Source organism: Bidens hawaiensis, unplaced genomic scaffold, assembly GCF_021521415.1.
Source record: "Bidens hawaiensis isolate Kalapana, Puna unplaced genomic scaffold, B.hawaiensis_p1.1 tig00025659_1, whole genome shotgun sequence".
NCBI lineage: Eukaryota > Viridiplantae > Streptophyta > Magnoliopsida > Asterales > Asteraceae > Bidens > Bidens hawaiensis.
Genome location: NW_027494108.1, coordinates 172,242 through 195,593, shown reverse-complemented (window position 1 = coordinate 195,593; position 23,352 = coordinate 172,242). Strand labels below are relative to the sequence as shown.

General features: G+C 37.0%; 2 pseudogenes; both read left to right on the top strand.

Annotated features, from left to right (window-relative positions):
* Window positions 1-676: 676 nt before the first annotated feature.
* LOC143572001 (transcription factor LAF1 pseudogene) lies at window positions 677-1,891 on the top strand (annotated as a pseudogene).
* A 3,283-nt stretch (window positions 1,892-5,174) lies between these two features.
* Window positions 5,175-6,267, top strand: LOC143572000 (transcription factor MYB46-like; annotated as a pseudogene).
* The last annotated feature ends 17,085 nt before the right edge of the window (window positions 6,268-23,352 follow it).

The following is a 23,352-nucleotide window of genomic DNA, read 5'->3' as shown; positions in this document are numbered from 1 at the left end:
ATCAGATTCCCACCACACAATGCTGGGAGAAGCTTTAGAAAAGAAGATAAAGAACAAAAGGGGTTTATGGTCACCTGATGAAGATCATTTATTTATATGTTTTACTTTTAGTATACGATAATTAACTACTTTCCATAAAATAAAACTAGTCTCTTTATTTATATGTTTTACTTTAATTAAAAAAGACTAATGTTTTCCATAAGAAGTTAAGAACCTTTGTAAGAAAAAAAGCATATATAATTTTCTACTCACACTTGCTAACTTCATTCTGTTTCCAATTGGATGGACCATTGGACCCGGCGGCTAGATACATATTATAGTTCATTAAGGACAATGCTTACTATAGGCTACAGATTTAATCTGTAATCATGCATCTTGTTATGTCATTAGCTACCAAATATCCATTTCTTTAATCTCATTCTTAACTAACCATGCATTGCGAAGACTGCGACTTACGGTCGGCTGTGCATTAATTGCTACTTCAGCTGGTGAACTAATGTGTATACCTGTAGTTAATACTACAAACAGTAAAAAAGAAGGCTAGCCAACTTACTATTTAATAAGCTTAAATCATTAGGAATATTCTTATACACATCTTCCCTTTATATATGTATATATATATGTTACATGATATATAGTCATAGTGTTCATGCATTGATCAGCTTACGGTTTCACAATGCTGGGAGAATCTTTAGAAAAAAAGATAAAGAACAAAAGGGGATTATGGTCACCGGATGAAGATCAAAAGCTCAAAGACTACATTCTAAACCATGGTGCTGGCTGCTGGAGTTCGGTGCCCGATCATGCTGGTAAGTAACTTAATTCCTAGGAGTAATATACGAATGGTTTGATTCAATAATGCCTTTGTCATTTTTGTGGTTTTCTAGTCAGAATAAAGATTAAATGTAAAATCGGGTGGACTGAGTGTTTGAAGAATCCACTCCTTAATATGTAATTGTTTGTCTTTTTCCCCTGGTTGGTTGTTTGCTAACCGGGTTTGTGGTTTTATATTAAGTTTGTCTTCAAAAAAAAAAAAAAAAAAAAAAATGGTTTGGACAAAATATCCCTTTTAGGGCATCATTTATTTTTGGGTTCCAGTTTTATTGTCATTTCAGTCCAACTCTTAATATCGATCGTTAGAATTCTTGTGTTCGATAGTAAATCATTAGGTGTTTTTATTTAATGTCAGGTTTGCAACGGAACGGGAAGAGTTGCAGATTAAGATGGGTTAATTATCTACGGCCCGGATTAAAGCGAGGAAGCTTCACAATACACGAGGATGAAATTATAATAACTCTTCATGGCATGCTAGGAAATAAGTAAGCTCATTAAAAATTCCAACTTCTTGATAAATTGCTTTTGTTAAATCCGTTGCTAACAACGATTAGCAATTGGTTTTATCCTTTCGGTAACTGTTTTTTTCCTATCCCTCGACTTGATCAGGTGGTCTCTGATGTCCCACCATTTGCCTGGACGGACAGATAACGAGATAAAGAACTATTGGCATTCGCATCTAAAGAAAAAAGTACAAAAATCTCAAAACAGTTCATGTTCTTCAAACCATACAATAACATATTCAAGTGTTGAGTCTTCAGCAGCATATGTTTGCAAAAATTTGCCCAAGATTTTATTTGCTGACTGGCTGTCACATAATCAGTTTCCAAAGTCTGACTTCTTAGTCAGTCAAAAAACTGTTTTAAATGGTGAGTTAGTGAATGAAGGATCATTCAGTAGTCACATTCAACAAGGACCAAGCTATGGCTTTGATGATTATTTGAAACATGAACAACAGCATGTTGAAACTGATTTATGTAATTTCATATTTGAAGAGGATAATATGTGTCAAAACTTCAGTGATATTGATGCAATGTTGTATAGCTGTAAAATGTGATGACTTGTACAACATTTTATGTGGATGTGTATGCAAGTGAACGTACATTTTGTGTAACGATAATAAGACGTGACTCTGTTTTGTATTGAGTTTCCGACCTTTTGCATAATATTATAGCATGGGTGTATAGCGGTTGATCCGATTTTGGTAATTTGGTCTCATCATAGGCTAAGTTTCAAGTTTCATTCAATGTTCGAATATACTCTTATCTTGTGTCAGACTGTCGGTGACCTTTTTTCTTTTTCTTTTTGCATGGTGGTTGTACAAAACCTTCATGATTTCTAGCACTACTAGAATATTGATATATTCATGCACACTTTCCGTCAGAAATGGGTAAGAACCGGTGTTTCCAACGCATTTCTGACATAACATTGTGGTAGGAATAATCCTTGTAGAAATAGGTAAGTTATATGAAGGTAGCAATGGGGGTCTTCAAGCAAAAAAATTGGCATGTTGTTGTCTGTCCGTACAGATAGTGATGTTAGGCATTATGACAGTTTTATATACATTGAGAACATTAATTTTATATGAATTTGGTTTAGGAGGTATGACTTAAAGTATAAAATAAAGCCACTAATATTCCAACTCTACAAATAAATCATAGTCTCTTTCAAATATGTTGACAATATTAGAATGCACCGTCACAATCTCTCAATTATAAGGTACTTCTTATCCGTGTCTCTATAATTACTCTGTAGACCGTAGTGGTCATTAATCATTTAGGAACGCATTACCTGGTGGTGATCAACAACAAGGACATGGTGATGATAGTAGTTCGTAGACTGTTAGGACTTAGGATCATAGAGCACGACAAAATTGTACCATTTTAATAAATAGTTAAATGCAAGTTGTTCATTGGCAATCTTACTAGTGTTTTAGAAAGCGGATGCTTTTAGTAAATTGAACGATAAGAAAATCTGGTTTTATGTGTCGAATTACCGAAAACTTGGAAGTTTCAAATACTAATTTCTAATGCTTATGGCAAGTATTTTGCTACAATCAGTTGAAGTTAATCCATTAAGCTGTCTGTGGATGTCAAGAGAGTACTTGTATTGAACCAATTTTAGGTATATAACCGCAAGAAAACATATATACTTGTTATAACTATAATATATAAGAAATTGATATAACCAAATAATTCATTCTCTTCTTCTCCCTCTTATATTTGACAAACACCACACACAAATGTTTATTCAATTCTCTTCTTCCTGTATATACATATATATATGGAGCTTTTTTTTCACAAATAATACATATTTTATATTATAATAAAATGATCCAATTACAATAGAGAGGCAGGTAAACGGACAACAAGCTGCGCCGCCACCCCCTTGTGAATGACAAAACTGATCCTACTGAAAACAAAGTTATCGTTCTTTGGCATCGTTGAGTTACTGTGCACGACTCGCTGAACTCTTTTCAGAAACATGTGCCGCATCGGGAGCAAGAGATCCAAATGTATCAAAAGTAAAAGGAACCAATATCTAGAAGGCCAAAGTCTATAATACTACATATGTATATAACAACTATATATGCACACAATTTTGTAGCCCACGCTTATAAAATGATTGATAATGATTGTGTGCTTTCCATCCTAGGTACTTTAATCGGTATTAGGAATTAAGGTGGTTATGGTGTTTGTTGAGGCACCATATTCGAACTTTTAATTGGAAGCAGAAAACCAGTCAACTTTAAGTTCTCATATTTAAATGTCATGTGATACATAACTTGATTTAAATTAAGGTTACAAACCTAAACTCGCAACAACTAAATATTCATAATAAGTTTTTATCAATTAACTAAATTAAATAGAATAAGGGTATGTCATATGAATATGATTAAGTTACTATTTTTGTTAGTAACTAAAGGAAATATTAAATAAATGAATTTTTCTTTAATTTTGTTGGTGTGCAAATTGATATATTATGTAAAAGTGAAAGGTGAAAAAAAAAAGGTTGGATTCACATAATTGTAATATGTGAGATTGAATGAGTACTTATTTAGTATCGGGTATAGCATATTTAGCATTATATATTTTTGTTTCAATGTGCAAGGTATACCCGCTAAATTTTAGAGTTTGCTTTGATGATGTGGCTTCAACCTAATTGAATGCGTCGGTGGTTATAATAGTAACTTGAACTATGAGTAACTAGGACACATAAAAGTCTCGATTAGCCGAATGTCTAGTCTAGTGATTAGATCAAAATTCCATCGGTTAGGCCTTTGAAAACTTTTCCTGTAATTTAGTAGTTTTTAACTGTTTTCTTTTTAATCTAGACCACGTGAATTCATGATTGTCTTATGTTTGCGTCATAGTTAAAAGCTCCAAATTATGTTTCAACATTAAGGCGATGTTTGGAATTTGCTTATATGAGTGTAACCTAGTAACTTTTTAAAAAGTTAATAAGTTATATAAGTTGTTGGGCAAACAAAAAGGACTTATGAATTTTAACTTATCAATAAGGCAAAATAAAGAGGTTTTGATAAGTTGGGGAAGTGTAACTTATTGTGTTTGATGTACCTATTACACTCATTTCAAAAAGAGTGTTTTTTTGGTCATTTTGACTTTCCCTATCACATAAGCTAAATTTGAAAATTTATCCATTCGGAAATCAGCGGTAAACATCAAAATGTTCATGTCAAATATATATAAAAAATTAAAATTAAGTAGTTTTGGTATATATCCATTATTTTAGAAGCACATAAGAAATTGTTGCAACCAAACTGAGTTTTAAAGTAAACAAAAAATTACATGGCTATTTAGATTTTAGAACTATCATTTTATTGTATTGATTTTTATTATTAAATTTTGCGTGAATCACTCAACACCTAACACCCAAACGCCTTGTAAATATATATATATTATTAAGCAGTGATAGTTTCTGATATTGTTAAGGGGCATTAATGCATGATCATCCGCTTATCGAAGTAAGAACCATGCACAACATGTCAAGACCATCTGCTTATGAATACATGATCCTCGGCTTAATGATGACGCGTTAGTTGGAATCGATATAAATTCTAACTTAGAAAAGTATATAATCAAATTGTTGTTGATATATTACGGTATATGATTTATATGACACTTGATAATTGATATATATGCCAACCAAATGCTTTATTTTCCTGTAAAACTAAGTGTTAATTGAAGTCACTGAGTTCTTTGATGGAATATAGGATTTCCAAGGATCTCTTTTTATTTTTTTTTATTTAAGTTCTTGGTGAGATGGATAAAAATAATCTCTCAAATATTCCCTTTAAATACCCTAATAATGATTAGTATCTTCATCCTCCTTCACTACATTAAAGTTTTCCACTTCTAACACAAAACAATATTAATAAGTTCACTATTACAATATTCCCTTTTGGGAACATGAGGTGCACGTTATCAGAAAAGCAAGTGACAAAGCACAAGAAGGGTTTATGGTCACCTGATGAGGACACGAAGTTAACACATTATGTCATGAACTATGGCCATGATTGCTGGAGCTCCGTCCCCGTTAATGCAGGTAACTTCATTCATTCGTGCATCGAACTTAATTAGATTAGTCATCAAAACAAAACGAGTTTGGTAACATTTTACATTTGACAATTTGCATTGCGTTTTTGTAGGTTTGGAAAGGAATGGAAAGAGTTGCAGATTACGATGGATTAATTATCTTAGACCCAGATTAAAGCGAGGGGCATTTTCGTGACAAGAAGATGAAACCATTTTGACACTTCATGGACTATTAGGCAACAAGTAATTGTCCACATTGGTTTTATACGTTTACATTTCGTTATTGTTTGATTTGATATGATTCAGTTTAATTTGATTGTTATTTAACTGTCATTGATCAGGTGGTCTCATATTTCACATATTTACCTGGAAGGACAGATAACGAAATAAAAAACTATTGGCACTCTCATTTCAAGAAGCGAGCAACAAAATCAACACATCTTCAACTTCAAGTTCATCCTAAACATGATAACATATTAACATAACCTCAAACATGACAAGTAAAAAGCTATCTTCATCATGCCTAAATCAATCTAACACATCTAACTTCACCAGTAGTTCGTCCGTTGACATGGTTCCGTCGATCCCACCAGTTTCCCATATTAGCAACTTACCAAAACTTATATTTGCTGGCTGGGTTAATCTAGATGAGTTTCAACAGTGTTTTGACATGTCAAGTGATCAACCACCTAGCCATGATTCAAACTATCAGTTGTGCACCATCGAGCATGAATGGCAACATAATAGAGGATCAACAGAGAACAGTGAAAATAGTAAATGTCTAGATAGCGGTTCGAATGAAAACATTCTTCACACTCAGATGGTGCTTGAATTTAATGACTTAGATTTCGACATAGATAGTTTCATGTATATGTAAGGTGTAATTTATTTCGAAGGGCGTGGAAGCATAATTATTTAAATAATAATCAATGTACATTAAAACTTATAAAATCATGTATAATAGTATATGCTTATACGTGTATGTAAATACAAATCCATCACGGTATCATCTTTCTTGCATGCCATTTGCTTAGGGAGATCAACTAGCTTCATTTCAGTCTTCATGTTAATTTACTTAGATATAATGGCATGGACATAAAATTTAAAAACTTACATACATTGTGCCACAAATTTAACACTTTAACAAGGATATATGAAGGTTAATCTTGAATCATTATTTAAGATAAGAGTTTGTTTGTTATAAAACGTTTTATTTTACTTAATTAAAATGTAATATGCTTAGAAAATGTTTCTCTTAAGAAGAAAGTTTATTAATGAGCAAGTTTAGTAGATATATAAATAGAGATTTAAGTTAATGTTTTTATTATTAAGTCTTTTTCTTTGTATGTTCGTGAAGTTCGTTTGCTAAGTTTGCTTGCTTATATGAAGCGTCGAGGGTTGACACTTGACACCCCAATATCTCGAGTTCGTTTGTTTAATCTGATTGTTTGTTCCGCCTGGCGCGGCCTGGGCCAACACCAATAATTCAGCAATTATAAATTAAAACTTAAATTAGAAGCTAAGCACGTTAAGATTAAATATATTCAGGTTAACATCAAATCTAACAAATTGATTTAAACAAATCAATCATACTTACAATACGACACTTCATCAATATATATGAGGTTATTATAAACATTCATACTTGATTCACCAACATTATGGATAATCAATCGAGTATTAATTGAAGACCCTAAACCGAAATTATGAACAATCGACTTAAGAAGAAAATTAGAATCTCTTCTAGCGTAAAGAGAACAAAAAAAAGTAGTAAGGCAGAAAGCCAAATTTATCCCTACTCATAGTTCGGTTCGACTAAGTTCGACAAAAATTTTAGACGGGACATAGTGTTAGTGAACCGGTTGTGTTGGTTGGTAGACGAACCGGTCGTTTTCATGGTTTCGATTTTTCAGCTTTACCGATATAAAAATATTTTCATAACTTGTCTTTGTATTAAACTAGTGGAGTTGCGTTAGGTATTGGTATTTAGTAGTGAAAAATATCAAAATCAGCTCGTATGAAACCAAAGATCATAAAATAACCAAATATTATAAAATTGAATGCCTGTACTAGTACCACAGTTGTTTGGGTGGTATTGGTATTGGTTCGGTTTGAAATATAGTTATGTTTATTACAAAATAAAAAAGTTAATATACAATGATATAATTGTACAAAAGTTGTTTACCCATATCCCATAAAATAAACGTGTTTTATATAGATTGAAAATCATAAAAAATGATATTTACATCGGTTAGTTCCAATAAACTCACACAGGTACCAACGTTGTTTAGTCGACCATGGCTCGGTTCGTCGCGTCAGTACGGTACTGACATTCAGTTAGTTTGCAATACTAAAAATTGTTTATTTCAAATACAACTCCGTTTTTAAAACTAGATACGAATTTTCTGATTTTTAACATAGTATTTCAGAACATGTTTAAAATTTTAATTAGTAGTTTTTTTTTAGGAAAATTGGAAATAAATAATCCCAACTTTTGTGTATAGACCGATAATAATCCCAACTTTATAAATCACTATCAGCGGTCCCAACTTTTAACTATTTTTGTCTCAATGGTCCTCCGTTAAAAAACACTTAACGATATTACGTTTTTTCCCAGGTTTCAAAATGATGTTTTAGGGCTTTCGATCGAAAGAACGATACGAGTCGACCGATGTAAAACTTATCTCGAAACGGTGATCCAAACGATGAAACAATGTTTCAATTCGGGTGTTTAAATTTCTAATTAACAAAAATCAAGTCATTTGAATCATTGTTTTGAGATAAGTTTTACATAAAACGAATCATATCGTTCTTCTGATCAAAAGCCCTAAAACATTGGTTTGAAATTCAAGAAAAAGCGTAACGGCGTTAAGTGTTTTTTAACAGAGGACCGTTGATACAAAAATAGTTGAAAGTTGGGACCGCTGGTAGTGATTTTTAAAGTTGGGATTATTATCGGCCAATACATTAAAGTTGGGATTATTTATTTCCAATTTGCTTTTTTTTAACATGTTTCTATTGTTGTTAAAGAAAAAAGAACGTTTAGATTTTATATTTCGTTGGTGATGACATACTACTGCTTTAAGATCAATTCTTTTAATTAATATCTTTATTAGTTAATTAAGATACTTAAATTACAACCGATATGACCAAACAGGAAACTAATCACCCCCACAATATTTTTATACTTTTTGTATTAATAATCATTTTTCTTTTACCTTTCTATTCATAAAACAAAGTTATATATCTTATCCAATGCAATAATGATAAACCGGTTGTTATATACCAAACCAAACAATGCCTACTTGTCTTGACTTCTTAAGGATTAACCCACGTTTTGCCATATGTTTTATTCTTTTAATCTTTTATTTACCTTTTATTTTAAAAATGAAAAAAAGGACTAAAAATATTTAATATCTTTTTACTCAAAGGTAGTGATTACATCGAAACAGAAGGCAAGCGGGCAACAAGCTGCAAATCGCCGAAAAAAGCGTTTTTGCCGGAAAACATACATTTTTTTCCCCCGAAAACTCAGCATTTTAGTCCCAAACATATTTTGTATCAGACCTTTGAATTTTCTAGTAAAAGCCCCAATTATTGAGGTTGTCAGAACCTTAGAACCATCGTTGGAATCGGTTGGTGGTGCTTAAGTGAAGGTGGTTGATTAGTGGTGAGTCAATTGGTGGTGGTGGCGGTGTTCAAGTGATGTTTTCTGGAAAAAAATGTGACTTTTCCGACAAAAAACATTTTTCTGTCGACCTGCAACTAACGGTGTTAGAATTTCGTTAATCGTGGACCGTCGGGAACAAATGCGTTAAAAGTTGGAACCGTCAGCAGCCAATCCATTAATTGGAACTGACAACGTCCATAAAAAATAGTTGAGATTAATAAAAATGATTACTCTTTAAATATTACACAAGAAAAGGCACCATCCCTCTAACAAGAAGCTAGCATGAGGGCTCAACAATACAAAATTGACCAAAAACAACATTACAATTCAAAATTCTTAATTTTTTCTATTCTAAAGCGAAATCCCTGGCTCAGACTTTTGATTCAAATAAAAGTTTAAGTCTTTAAATCTCCAATAATCTTTTAATTTCTGATTGGAATATTTGAAAAGATAAAGTTGTTTCGAGCACACCATAATATCCAAGCTGCTATAACTAATGAGATATATTATAGATAATTACTTTAATAGACTTTCATGTTTTAATAAAGTGATATAGTCGTTGACTCGTTGTCTATCTTTCTGAAGAAAAACTAATCGACCCCGGGCAGATTACGGATAATCTGGTGGTTAAATAGATGTTTCCCACGAGGGGTTAGATCCGGCAAAGATGGTTCTTCTGATAACCTGCAAAACAGACACCGTGAGCTCGTCACTGAGAAGGGGGGGGGGTACCTCCTTGTGACCACCCTCCGGCGTGAGAATCAGACTAGATTGCTCTTGAATATAAGTGTATATTAAGAGATTGCTAGAGCAGATATCAGGTATAAGATGTAAGATACAAGATAAGATGAGATGATCATACCATTTGGGGTGTTTATAGCCGAAGGTAGGTTTCCAATAGGGTATAGCCGATTGAATAGTATTCCTGTTCTACCAACTGTGGCCTACGCACGTGCCATGCTGGTAGTTGGTGGGTAGGCAGCGGCTGACAGTGACCAGGCCTGCTGTGTACTATTCCTTTTCCACCAACTGCAGGCTATGCACGTGGTATGACAGGAGTTGGTGAGTAGGTAGCGGCTAATAGTGACATGTAACACCCCGACCGATGGCGGATTATACATCGGGGCGCCACGTATTGTTTCATTACTCGTGACACTATTTGGGTGTCAATATTTAATAAATATTTTCATTGCGCACGCGCAGAACATGAATCGAAAAGTAACATAAATCATATCATAACTCAAAATATTCAAATAACATAATTTGTCTTGTTACATTTTAATCTAGGTCCAAAGAAAAAGAAAACATCCTACGTGTCCTTGAGATTCCCAAAAGCAGCTACAGCAAACCTGAACATGTGTTAAAATAAAACGTCAACACTTGCGTGTCGGTGAGAAATCAAGTTTAATAGATATAAATAGATAAATACAAATCTGCGCGCAACATGTGCTTAACTGGGGTTTAACATAGGGTGTAATCAGATTGTGATCAAGCCTTAGATCATAGCTCATAGTTCAATCCGTGCTCCCAATTGAGCACAAAAACGAGAAATCATACGTGCATGTGTAAACAAAACAAGAAAACCGTAAACGATAGGTCTCCCGTGTTCATCTAATGGATCCATGAAAACTTCGGAATAGGCCGTCAAAGCGGTTAATGATTCACACATACAAATAAACAGCCAAGTAAACGTCCATAACACATGGGGTTTTGCGCACATAAATTTCATAAACAAGTTTAAGACTCAAGTTGTACGAACACATGAACATCCCAAAACGTTAAAAATAAAAGGGGATTAAGTACGAGATTACTCACCTGAAAAAGGTGTGTTGAAAGATAATGCAAGAATCAACTTTTAAACAAGCACAAGTTAACCTATAAGTAAGAGGTTATTGGTTTAACGATTGGTTTTTATGTCTTGAATATATGCAGTAAGTATCGATTTTTGTTAGTTAAACAAATTAAAACAAAATATATATATTTATATTTACCGAGATTCTGGGCTGAACAGAAGAGAAGACGGAGGCAAAGAGAGGAGCTGAGGATCTTCGGCAGAGAGCAAAGGGAGAAAGATTTGGGGAGTGTTTAAGTGTAGTGTGTGTAGTGTTAAAAGAAAATAGTTTTATTTATAGGAAAACCCTAGGGAACACAATCCCTTGAAAAGGGGAAAGATCTTATCAAAACAAGCAAAAGATATTAAAAAAGCACAAGAAAACAAAAGTAAAAGATATCAAAAGATATGCCGGCAGCTGCAGGGGATGGGGAAAGCTGACAGGTTACAGGTCAAAGCATGGCAGGAGTCAGATAAAACACTGTTCAAGACATGCAAAAGAAGATTTCAAAAGATTGTGTCAGTCACTTTTTCTGTCAACCAATAGGATTGGTGCGCATGCTGCGCCGAAAGTGGCTTTTCGGACAGATGTCGAAACTGACCTACAGTGCTTAAACAAAAGATAAGATATTTCAAAAAGAATACAGGCTGACCTAAACTGAAGAAAAGACTTAAGGTCTAGCGCGAGAAGGCTCGAGCGCGCGCGAGGGCGAAGGCAGACAGAGAACAATCCTTAGCGCGCCGCGGGAAGAACTTAAATACTTGGCGCGTCGCGGGAAGAACTACAATCCTTAGCGCGTCGCGGGAAGAACTACCATTCTTAGCGCGCTGCGAGAAGAACTACCATTCTTAGCGCGCTGCGAGAAGAACTACAATTCTTAGCGCCCTGCGAGAAGAACTACAATTCTTAGCGCACTGCGAGAAGAATTCGTCTCGCGTCTCGCAGGAACAGCCGGTCTTCACGCAGGCTTCCTTGTAAGGAGTCTGGCGCGTGGAGCTGCGCAGACATCCTTAGGCGGGAAGAACCAAAGGACAAGCAAAGAGTTAAGAGAAAAAGGGGGTTCAAGCTTAAGGGTTAAGCAGAGGGGCGGGACGGCGACAAGAGAGAGAAAGGGGCGGGACGGCGACAAGAGAAAGAAAGGGGCGGGACGGCGACAAGAGAGAGAAAGGGGCGGGACGGCGACAAGAGAAAGAAATTATTATTATTAGTAAGTAATATAAAATATATATATATAAATTATTTTATGTTAAATTTACAAAGATTAATAATCAAATTTTAAATCATAAAAAGAATCGGATTCGAAAACGGGTACCTGGGTCGGGTCGGATTGGGCAGATGTCACAGTCTCCCCTACTTTAAGAAATTTCGTCCCGAAATTTATCTCGAAGTAGGTTGCGCAGAGAATAGGTGCGGGTACTTGGTCTTCATTTGATCTTCCCTTTCCCAAGTGAACTCGGCTCCGCGCTTGGACTGCCAACGAACTTTAACAATAGGGATGCGACTGCGCTTGGTTTGCTTTACCTCGCGATCCATAATCTCAACAGGCTTCTCAACGAAATGCATAGACTCATCAACTTGAACTTCATCAAGTGGTATGTGGAGGTTCTCGTCAGCTAAACATTTCTTGAGATTGGATACATGGAAGGTTGGATGCACATTGCTGAGCGCGGGCGGCAGGTCAAGCTTGTAGGCAACTTTTCCCACCCTCGCAAGAATCTTGAATGGACCAACATAACGAGGTGCAAGCTTACCTTTCTTCCCAAAGCGGACAACACCCTTCCAGGGCGACACTTTGAGGAGAACAAGATCACCAACTAGAAATTCGAGAGGCTTCCGCCTGCGATCTGCGTAACTCTTCTGTCGGCTTCTGGCAGTCAGCAGATGATCACGGATCTTGGCGATTTTATCGGTTGTCTCTTGAACTAGTTCGGGTCCTGTGATTTGAACTTCACCCACTTCGTTCCAACAAATCGGTGAACGGCACTTTCGACCGTAAAGTGCTTCAAATGGGGCCATATCGATGCTAGAATGATAGCTGTTATTATAAGAGAACTCGATCAGAGGTAGGTGTGAATCCCAATTACCTCCAAAATCAAGAACACAAGATCGAAGCATATCCTCAAGGGTTTGGATGGTTCGCTCAGACTGTCCGTCAGTCTGAGGATGATATGCAGTACTCATGTCCAAACGAGTTCCTAACGCAGATTGGAGAAATTTCCAAAAGCGAGATATAAAACGGCCATCGCGATCGGATATGATGCTCAAAGGAGTACCATGACGGCAGACAATTTCCTTGACATATAGATGTGCAAGTTTTTCAACACGGTAGGTTTCACGAATGGGCAGAAAATGGGCAGACTTGGTCAATCGATCCACTATTACCCAAATGCTATCATGTTTGCTTGCGGTCAAGGGTAATTTGGTGATAAAGTCCATTACTATACTTTCCCATTTCCACGTAGGAATTTCAGGTTGTTCGAGCAAACCAGATGGGCGTTGATGTTCAGCCTTTACCTTAGAACAAGTTAGGCATTTAGCTACGAACACAGCAATATCCTTTTTCATACCAGGCCACCAATAAGAAAGGCGCAAATCTTTGTATATTTTATCAGCACCAGGATGAACGGAATAACGAGTTTTGTGCGCTTCACTCAGTATGACAGAGCGAAGATTCTCATCATTGGGGATCCAGTTGCGATTGAGATAACAGAGAATTCCATTCAGGTTAGGGACTAGATGCGCTTCTGCACCACACGCTAACTCGGCGCGTAGGTTGCCTTTGCTGATCGATGCGCGCTGCGCGTCGCGAATGCGCGATTCAAGATCGTTTTGGATCGGCGCGAAGCGAAGCTGCGTGCGCGGCAAGATACAGTTAAGTTGGCTGGGTTTGCGGCTGAGCGCATCGGCTACCACATTAGCCTTTCCAGGATGATATCGGATCTCACAATCGTAATCGCTGATGAGTTCGTTCCATCGGCGTTGTCTCATGTTAAGTTCCTTTTGATCAAAAATGTGCTGAAGGCTTTTATGGTCTGTGTAAATGATACACTTCGTCCCATAGAGGTAGTGTCTCCAGATTTTTAAGGCAAATACAACAGCACCAAGTTCGAGGTCGTGAGTCGTATAATTCTTTTCATGAATTTTGAGTTGCCTTGACGCGTAAGCGATAACCTTGCCTCGTTGCATAAGTACACAACCGAGACCTTGGTTGGAGGCATCGCAATAAACGACAAAGTCGTCAGTACCCTCAGGTAACGCTAGAACAGGAGCTTCGCACAACAATTGCTTGAGCGTTTGAAAAGCTTCTTCTTGCTTCGAGCCCCAAATATACGGTTTGCCTTTGTGCGTTAATGCTGTTAAAGGCAGGGCGATTTTTGAGAAGTTCGAAATGAATCGCCGGTAATAACCAGCTAAGCCCAAAAAGGAACGGATTTCGGTAGGAGTGGACGGTACAATCCAGTTCTTGATTGCTTCAATTTTGGATGGGTCGACATGGATACCCATCTTGTTCACAACATGACCAAGAAACTGTACTTCATCCGACCAAAACTCACACTTGGAGAGTTTGGCATAGAGTTGTTCGGTTCGAAGCTTTTGCAACACCAACTGAAGATGTTGTTCATGCTCGGCCTTGGTTTTGGAATACACCAGAACGTCATCGATAAACACGATCACGAATTGGTCCAAGAAAGATCTACACACCCGGTTCATTAGATCCATGAAGACAGCGGGTGCGTTAGTTAAACCGAAGGGCATGACCAAGAATTCAAAATGACCATAGCGGGTTCGAAAAGCAGTCTTGGGAATATCTTCTTCGCGGATACGCAACTGGTGATAACCAGAACGGAGATCGATTTTGGAGAAACAAGAGGCACCTTGGAGTTGGTCAAAGAGGTCGTCAATACGCGGTAAGGGATATCGGTTCTTAATGGTGAGCTTGTTCAGCTCGCGGTAATCGATACACATGCGAAACGAACCGTCTTTCTTTTTAACGAACAACACCGGAGCACCCCATGGCGAAGAGCTAGGGTGAATGAATCCTTTATTGGTCAACTCTTGAAGTTGACTTGCTAATTCTTGCATTTCAGCGGGTGCAAGTCGATAAGGAGATTTGGCTACGGGGGATGCACCAGGGACAAGATCAACACGAAACTCGACTTCCCGAGCGGGAGGTAAACCAGAAAGATCATCGGGGAAGACTTCAGGAAAGTCACGCATGATGGGGATTTCAGAAAGTTTCTTCTTTCCTTCATCGGGTTTGACCACATGAGCTAAGAACGCGACACAATTCTTTCGCAAAAGTCTTCGGGCTTCAGAGCATGACATAAGTTTAAGACCGTTAGATGGTTTCTCGCCGTAGATATGAAGATCTTGACCATTTTCCCGAGGAATGCGAATCAACTTCTTGGCGCAGATTACTTCGGCGCGATTTTGCGAGAGCCAGTCCATTCCAATAATCACATCAAAACTTCCAAGAGGCATGGGAATGAGGTTGATTAGAAAATCATGTTCATTAAGGTTAAGCGTGCAATCTTTGATCACGGAGTTTATTAAAATAGTTTTACCATTAGCCAATTCAACTGAAAAGTTTTCGTTTAAGTTTGCTCGTGGTCGCGCGAGTTTTTGTTCAAATGCGCGAGAAATAAAACTTCTATCGGCGCCAGTATCAAAAAGTATAGATGCATATTGTCCGTTGAGTAAAAATGTACCATTAACCACGTCATTATTCGCTTGCGCTTGGTGCGCGGTTATATTAAAAGCTCGGCCGCGCGTCACTTGGTTTGAAATTTGGTTAACCGGATTAGCTTGCGTAATTTGTACTTGTAGTCTCGGGCACGCGTTCCGGAAATGACTGGGGTCACCGCAGTTATAGCACGACCTGGGTCGTGGATTAGGGTATGCTGGTTGTGGGTTTAGCGGGTAAGTTGGTGGTGTTTGCGCGATTGGGTTGGCGGGAAGGACTCTACAGTTCTCAGCAGTGTGTCCAGTACGGCCACATCGGTTACATTGTCGACATGGGACTTGAGTTGGATGGTGAAGTCTACAGGTTGGGCAAAAGGGTTGGTTTCCTGTGTAAGGTTTCTTAGTTGACGGGGTAGGGAGTGCGGGATTGGTTAAGGCGTAGTTATGGACTACAGGGGGTGTTGGGTAAGTTGACAGCGGGTTAGGAGCGTATACTGAAGGTTGGTAGGCGGGTTGCTGGACAACGAGCGGGTTGGTAAGCGCGTAGGTTTGATGATTGGGTCTGCGCCTACGTTTGAGGTTGTTACGGTTTGAGGGTTCTGGCTTGGTTTCTATTGGTTCTGGGACAGTCTTGGCGAGTTTGGTCTTCTCGGCTCCCCGCAGGAACAGGGTTCCTGCCCTGACATGGTTGTCGCTGAGTACAGCGGCCAACTCGATGGCGTCAGAGAGGGTTGCTGGGTTCCTGGCCCATACAGAATCTTGAATTTCCATGGGGAGACCCCCAAGAAACTTCTCGATGGCTCGGCGGGAAGGGGTAACTAGGTGCGGGACAAGCAAACTTAATTCGTGGAAGCGCGTCGCGTACTCGCGCGCTTCGCCACTGAACTGCTTCAAGTTCCAAAATTCCTCCTCAAGGCGCTTTATTTCGTTGGGAGGGCAGAATTCTCTAGTCAAAAGTTCCTTGAATTCCTCCCAGAGCATGCTAGAAGCAGCCTCTGCGCCACGCGCGTGAGCTACTCCGTTCCACCAAGTAAGCGCCCTTGATTCTAGGACACTTGAGGCGTATAAGGTTCGTCGGTCTGGAGGGCATTGGGTATGGAGGAAGGTGTTCTCAATTTTCTCGAGCCATTGGAGCATTACGGTGGCTCCTTCAAGCCCTGTGAATTTCGGAGGGTTACCCGCATTAAAGGATTTAATATTGTATTCGGAGGGGTTGGGATTATTTTGGTTTAAGGCTTGGGCTATTGCGGCGGCCATTTCCTGGGAACGTTGCTGCCTACGTCTGCGCGAGGCTTCTCTCCTCTGATGACGGCGAGATAGCGGAGGCATTCTATAAAAGTTTTAATTTTTGTTAATATCTTGGTATGGGAAATCGTTTTAGCGCAAAATATATCGTCGTAAAGCTTGTTTCGCGGAGTTAAATGCTATCAAATTTTGAAGTAAGATATGAATTTAAATGCAAACTTAATACAGGTAATGAATTTGAATTGAAAATCGACAATTCATGTATCACCATGACTTTTCATATCTTCAATTTAAAATATCGAGTAAATGAATATTGGAGATTGACAATTCATGTATCACCATGACTTTTCAAATCTTCAATTTAAAATATCGAGTAAATGAATATTGGAGATTGACAATTCATGTATCACCATGACTTTTCAAATCTTCAATTTAAAACATAAAGTTAATGGTAATTGAAAATCAACTTATTCATGTACCACCATGACTTCTCGGATTTTCAATCCCCACAACAAACGATTATGTAAGTAAAGAAATAAATTGAAATTTAACAATAAAAATCGAAAGATCGCGAAATAAACATGAAATCATGTGCTGCATATACACAAGCATATTTTATAAATATCGAGTAATTAACAATTAGCGCGCAAACATGAGATATTTCTCATGCGCGAAAAGGGACTCTTAGGTATTCTAGGTCGTTACGTCTAACCACCTATCCTAAAGTCACGGAGCTCTGATACCAATCTGTAACACCCCGACCGATGGCGGATTATACATCGGGGCGCCACGTATTGTTTCATTACTCGTGACACTATTTGGGTGTCAATATTTAATAAATATTTTCATTGCGCACGCGCAGAACATGAATCAAAAAGTAACATAAATCATATCATAACTCAAAATATTCAAATAACATAATTTGTCTTGTTACATTTTAATCTAGGTCCAAAGAAAAAGAAAACATCCTACGTGTCCTTGAGATTCCCAAAAGCAGCTACAGCAAACCTGAACATGTGTTAAAATAAAACGTCAACACTTGCGTGTCGGTGAGAAATCAAGTTTAATAGATATAAATAGATAAATACAAATCTGCGCGCAACATGTGCTTAACTGGGGTTTAACATAGGGTGTAATCAGATTGTGATCAAGCCTTAGATCATAGCTCATAGTTCAATCCGTGCTCCCAATTGAGCACAAAAACGAGAAATCATACGTGCATGTGTAAACAAAACAAGAAAACCGTAAACGATAGGTCTCCCGTGTTCATCTAATGGATCCATGAAAACTTCGGAATAGGCCGTCAAAGCGGTTAATGATTCACACATACAAATAAACAGCCAAGTAAACGTCCATAACACATGGGGTTTTGCGCACATAAATTTCATAAACAAGTTTAAGACTCAAGTTGTACGAACACATGAACATCCCAAAACGTTAAAAATAAAAGGGGATTAAGTACGAGATTACTCACCTGAAAAAGGTGTGTTGAAAGATAATGCAAGAATCAACTTTTAAACAAGCACAAGTTAACCTATAAGTAAGAGGTTATTGGTTTAACGATTGGTTTTTATGTCTTGAATATATGCAGTAAGTATCGATTTTTGTTAGTTAAACAAATTAAAACAAAATATATATATTTATATTTACCGAGATTCTGGGCATAACAGAAGAGAAGACGGAGGCAAAGAGAGGAGCTGAGGATCTTCGGCAGAGAGCAAAGGGAGAAAGATTTGGGGAGTGTTTAAGTGTAGTGTGTGTAGTGTTAAAAGAAAATAGTTTTATTTATAGGAAAACCCTAGGGAACACAATCCCTTGAAAAGGGGAAAGATCTTATCAAAACAAGCAAAAGATATTAAAAAAGCACAAGAAAACAAAAGTAAAATATATCAAAAGATATGCCGGCAGCTGCAGGGGATGGGGAAAGCTGACAGGTTACAGGTCAAAGCATGGCAGGAGTCAGATAAAACACTGTTCAAGACATGCAAAAGAAGATTTCAAAAGATTGTGTCAGTCACTTTTTCTGTCAACCAATAGGATTGGTGCGCATGCTGCGCCGAAAGTGGCTTTTCGGACAGATGTCGAAACTGACCTACAGTGCTTAAACAAAAGATAAGATATTTCAAAAAGAATACAGGCTGACCTAAACTGAAGAAAAGACTTAAGGTCTAGCGCGAGAAGGCTCGAGCGCGCGCGAGGGCGAAGGCAGACAGAGAACAATCCTTAGCGCGCCGCGGGAAGAACTTAAATCCTTGGCGCGTCGCGGGAAGAACTACAATCCTTAGCGCGTCGCGGGAAGAACTACCATTCTTAGCGCGCTGCGAGAAGAACTACCATTCTTAGCGCGCTGCGATAAGAACTACAATTCTTAGCGCACTGCGAGAAGAATTCGTCTCGCGTCTCGCAGGAACAGCCGGTCTTCACGCAGGCTTCCTTGTAAGGAGTCTGGCGCGTGGAGCTGCGCAGACATCCTTAGGAGCGAAGAACCAAAGGACAAGCAAAGAGTTAAGAGAAAAAGGGGGTTCAAGCTTAAGGGTTAAGCAGAGGGGCGGGACGGCGACAAGAGAGAGAAAGGGGCGGGACGGCGACAAGAGAAAGAAATGGGCGGGACGGCGACAAGAGAGAGAAAGGGGCGGGACGGCGACAAGAGAAAGAAATTATTATTATTAGTAAGTAATATAAAATATATATATATAAATTATTTTATGTTAAATTTACAAAGATTAATAATCAAATTTTAAATCATAAAAAGAATCGGATTCGAAAACGGGTACCTGGGTCGGGTCGAATTGGGCAGATGTCACATGACATACAGTACAAGAGCATGCTGCTCGCCATACTGTTGTCAATGGGCTGTCGTATCTCTGGTCAGATCTTTTGCCCATACCTCGTCAGGTACAGTACAAAAGATCTTCCAGTATCGTACGGACTAGCTCATTTGGGCGGGAGTATTCCCCCTCCCGCCTTTGTGCGGGATTGTTCCCGGCTTTGCTCATTCCTTCAGGTGACTACTGAATTATTGAGAGCTAAGTGCCTTGTGCGTGTAGCCTTGCTGCGCGGGTGGCCTTCCCTGATGGTTTGTATCCGCAGCTGCGGGAACAGGCGGAGTACTTCACCATTGGGAGGCATTTCCTGCGGGAACAGCTTGCGTACTGCGCGTAAGGACGTCACGTCTCTGAGCATGGTGGGTCCTGCGGATCCAGTTGGTTTCTGCGCAGACGTCTCTCTTCCAGGTGAGTCCTGTGGGTCCAACTGGGCTCTGCTGAGACCTACCTCTTCGTTGTCTATCTTTCCATCCATAAATAATTAATCGATGTCAAAATAAAAAAAGGAAAATCGCATAAATATACATGTGGATCACAAACCTACTAAAACGAACATCAACCAAATTAATCACGTTTATAATCTTATTATATTAGCCAACTAGCTTTTAAACCCGTGTATTACACGAGATTATCAAACGATAAAAATAAAAAAAGTCCTTTATTTCAATTGTGATTCTCAAAATACTTATAAATTAATTTAATGTAGACTTAAAGGAAAAACAAACGTGTTAACGAAAATTACTAAAATAGCATGGTTTTGGAAATACCGGGTGTGGATTTGCAAGAAATTTAAAAAATGTACTAAAGTTGCATAGTTGGTCAAACGGCAGGTATGAAAATAACACTATGTTATAAAATCCACACTATGTTGTAACCCGCTTAACAAAATGATTTTGACCCGTGACCCATGGATAGCTAGAATGAATGAGATGAGAGAATAGAAATTTGAAGAACTGTAGGCTTGACACATAAGCTTTAACATTTTCTTTTATTAGTATTGTAAGATAAGATTAGACGTAGCATCTATTAAAAACCCCGTTATGTATCTCCTACCTTTTTCTTTGAATTGTGAACTTCTATAAATAAAGGCCGAAACCGCAAACAACCTCCACAACCCAAGGAAGGCAGAAGCAAACAAAACAGCTACATCAAAGATAATTTACATCAAGGGTACCAATTTAAGACTTGCAACTAGGTCTATTCTTATACCAAAGACTGTGATAAAAAAAAATTGAACATGAGACGTTTAAATTTAGAGTTTTCTAATGTCGTTTAAAAAAAACTAATTATGAAGTCGTTTTATGCAACAGTAATTTAAAATTTAATATTCAACTTCTTTAGAAAAAACATTTTACACTCAAATTACGTTGTAAAACATAGTTTATAAATTTAATTATAAAATTAGTATTACTTTAGTTTTTTATTTAAATTAATATTAAAATATAATCTATTTATAGAAAATACAACAATTCATCTTAATTAAAAAGGTAATTAGTTTTGCCATGTTATTTTGTAATTTATGTGCTCCTTATGTTTATTTTTATGATTCCCCATTTTAAATTTATTAACTAAATCATAGTAGCTATCACAACAGTTTATTTATGTTACCTTATCTATGTTACAATAGTTTCTTTTAAGTGCTTTGATTTACATCATATTTGCATAGCTCATGCATGGTTTATTTACTTTTACTGATTGTAAAAATCACGTCTAGACACTGATTAATTCTCAACTAATTGCTAGTCGATATCCCACATATCTATGTTACAATAGTTTATTTAAGTACTGTTATTTATATCATATTTGCATAATTATTTCCACGTTTCTTTATCAATTCTTCTTTGCCTTGACGTAGAAATAAAAATGGTTACACATCACTTCTGATAAAATGAAATTTTACCAAAACAAGAACACATAAGGCCCCCACAACCTTAAAAGAAAAACCGTTGTCTTTCCATTATGTTGTTTTAATAATGCATACATTAAATTTTTTAAAAAGTAATAATATTATGTAGGTTTATGTTGAAATTTTGAAGCACAAAAGTCAGAAAAAATGGTGGCCAGCTATTAATTGTGTAAGCTTTGGTTTTTCTCAAACCCTTTGTTTAGTCTATCCACTTCAATTAAAGCATTTTTAATTGGCAGTTTGATTTTTTTTTTCTTGAACGCCCAAATTATATTAGACTATACGGCCTACTAGCAAGTAACTAGTCCCACAAATAAACATATATCAATAAAACAAGAAAACACCTTAACGTGGCATGCCTAAAATTTTAAAAACAATATCATTCAAAATGAAAGCGTGCCACATTACCTCCGTTGTAGGCCGATCATCTTTCTCAGTTCCTTATATGCTTCACCTATAAAAACAAGCTCCAGTTCTTCCATTGTAGGTCGATCATCTTCCTCAGTTCTCCATATTCTTCGTCTATAAGAACGAGAGATGTTTGATTTATTCTTTTATCCTATTGATTTAAGCCTGTGCTTTATAGAATAAAAAGTGTCATTTCTTGCCTCATTTGTAAACAATTGTTAGAAAGAGAAAATTACAACTTTAATTAAAATTTCAATTGCTTCAATTTTCACATGTAGCTTTGTACTATTTTCGAAGTTATATAGTCTTACAACCAATACTTTTGGTGTTAAATATGATAAAACTTTCGATTTATGACGTTTTTAAATGTTATCTGAGACCGAAAAATTGTTAAAAATTAGATTTAAATGAAAAGTTAAAACAATGACAACAAAATTTGTCGTTTTACTATTTTCAGTCATGTAATTTTATATTAGTTGTAATCTAGTCATCAATCTAATATTTGATATTCCTTCCATGTTTATAGACATATATGTTTGTATATGTAACGTAACATATAACATTGTTGTTAGTAATTAATGGATAATGGTATGCTATCTTTAACCAAGACATGGACAACATTTATACGATATTGTTAGGAACATTTGTTTTGACGATTTGTTCGACGCATATGATTAAAAACCGGTTGTTGATAAGTTAGAAACGTGTAGGCAAGGTTTCAAGCAATCCAATTGGATTTCTTTTATAGTAGATATTTGGTACGTTGAGAAATCTAGATTTAGTTAAGCCTTCTTTGTACTTTATAATGACATATTAATAATTAAAAGTTTATAAATTAACTTTTGTATTCGCATACAACACATTATGTTCATATGTTGAACCAATATTATTTTAATAGCGTTTGAAACTGCACTTCCCTCAATCTTTACTTTACGCCACGCCGACTCTCCTCTCGCCATAAGGCGTGGAATTAGACCAAGGGGAGTCTCCATAGGAACCAATCTCTTTGATTTCGCACATAGGAGATCGAGACACTGCCATAGGCTATGGGTAAAGATATAGATTGATCACCCTATATAGGCAACTACATAGAGAGTCTCTACAACTCCATCTGTGTATTCTTTGATTTGCCCCCCCCCCCCACAATAAGATCAATATCATAACCAACGAGGTCCGCAAGTTTCACATCTTAGTAATACTAGATCCGATAGTTTACGATATAGGATACATATAAAACCTTTTTTTGTCAGGTTTCGAATTTAAAACTTGAGACCTTAAAATTCATAACCTTAATCATCACTCCATGTTAATGGATCAGAAAGTCCACCACATGTTTAACCATTACTAAAAAGTTAATTGAAAACAAAAATATTTAAAATTTAAATATTTATTG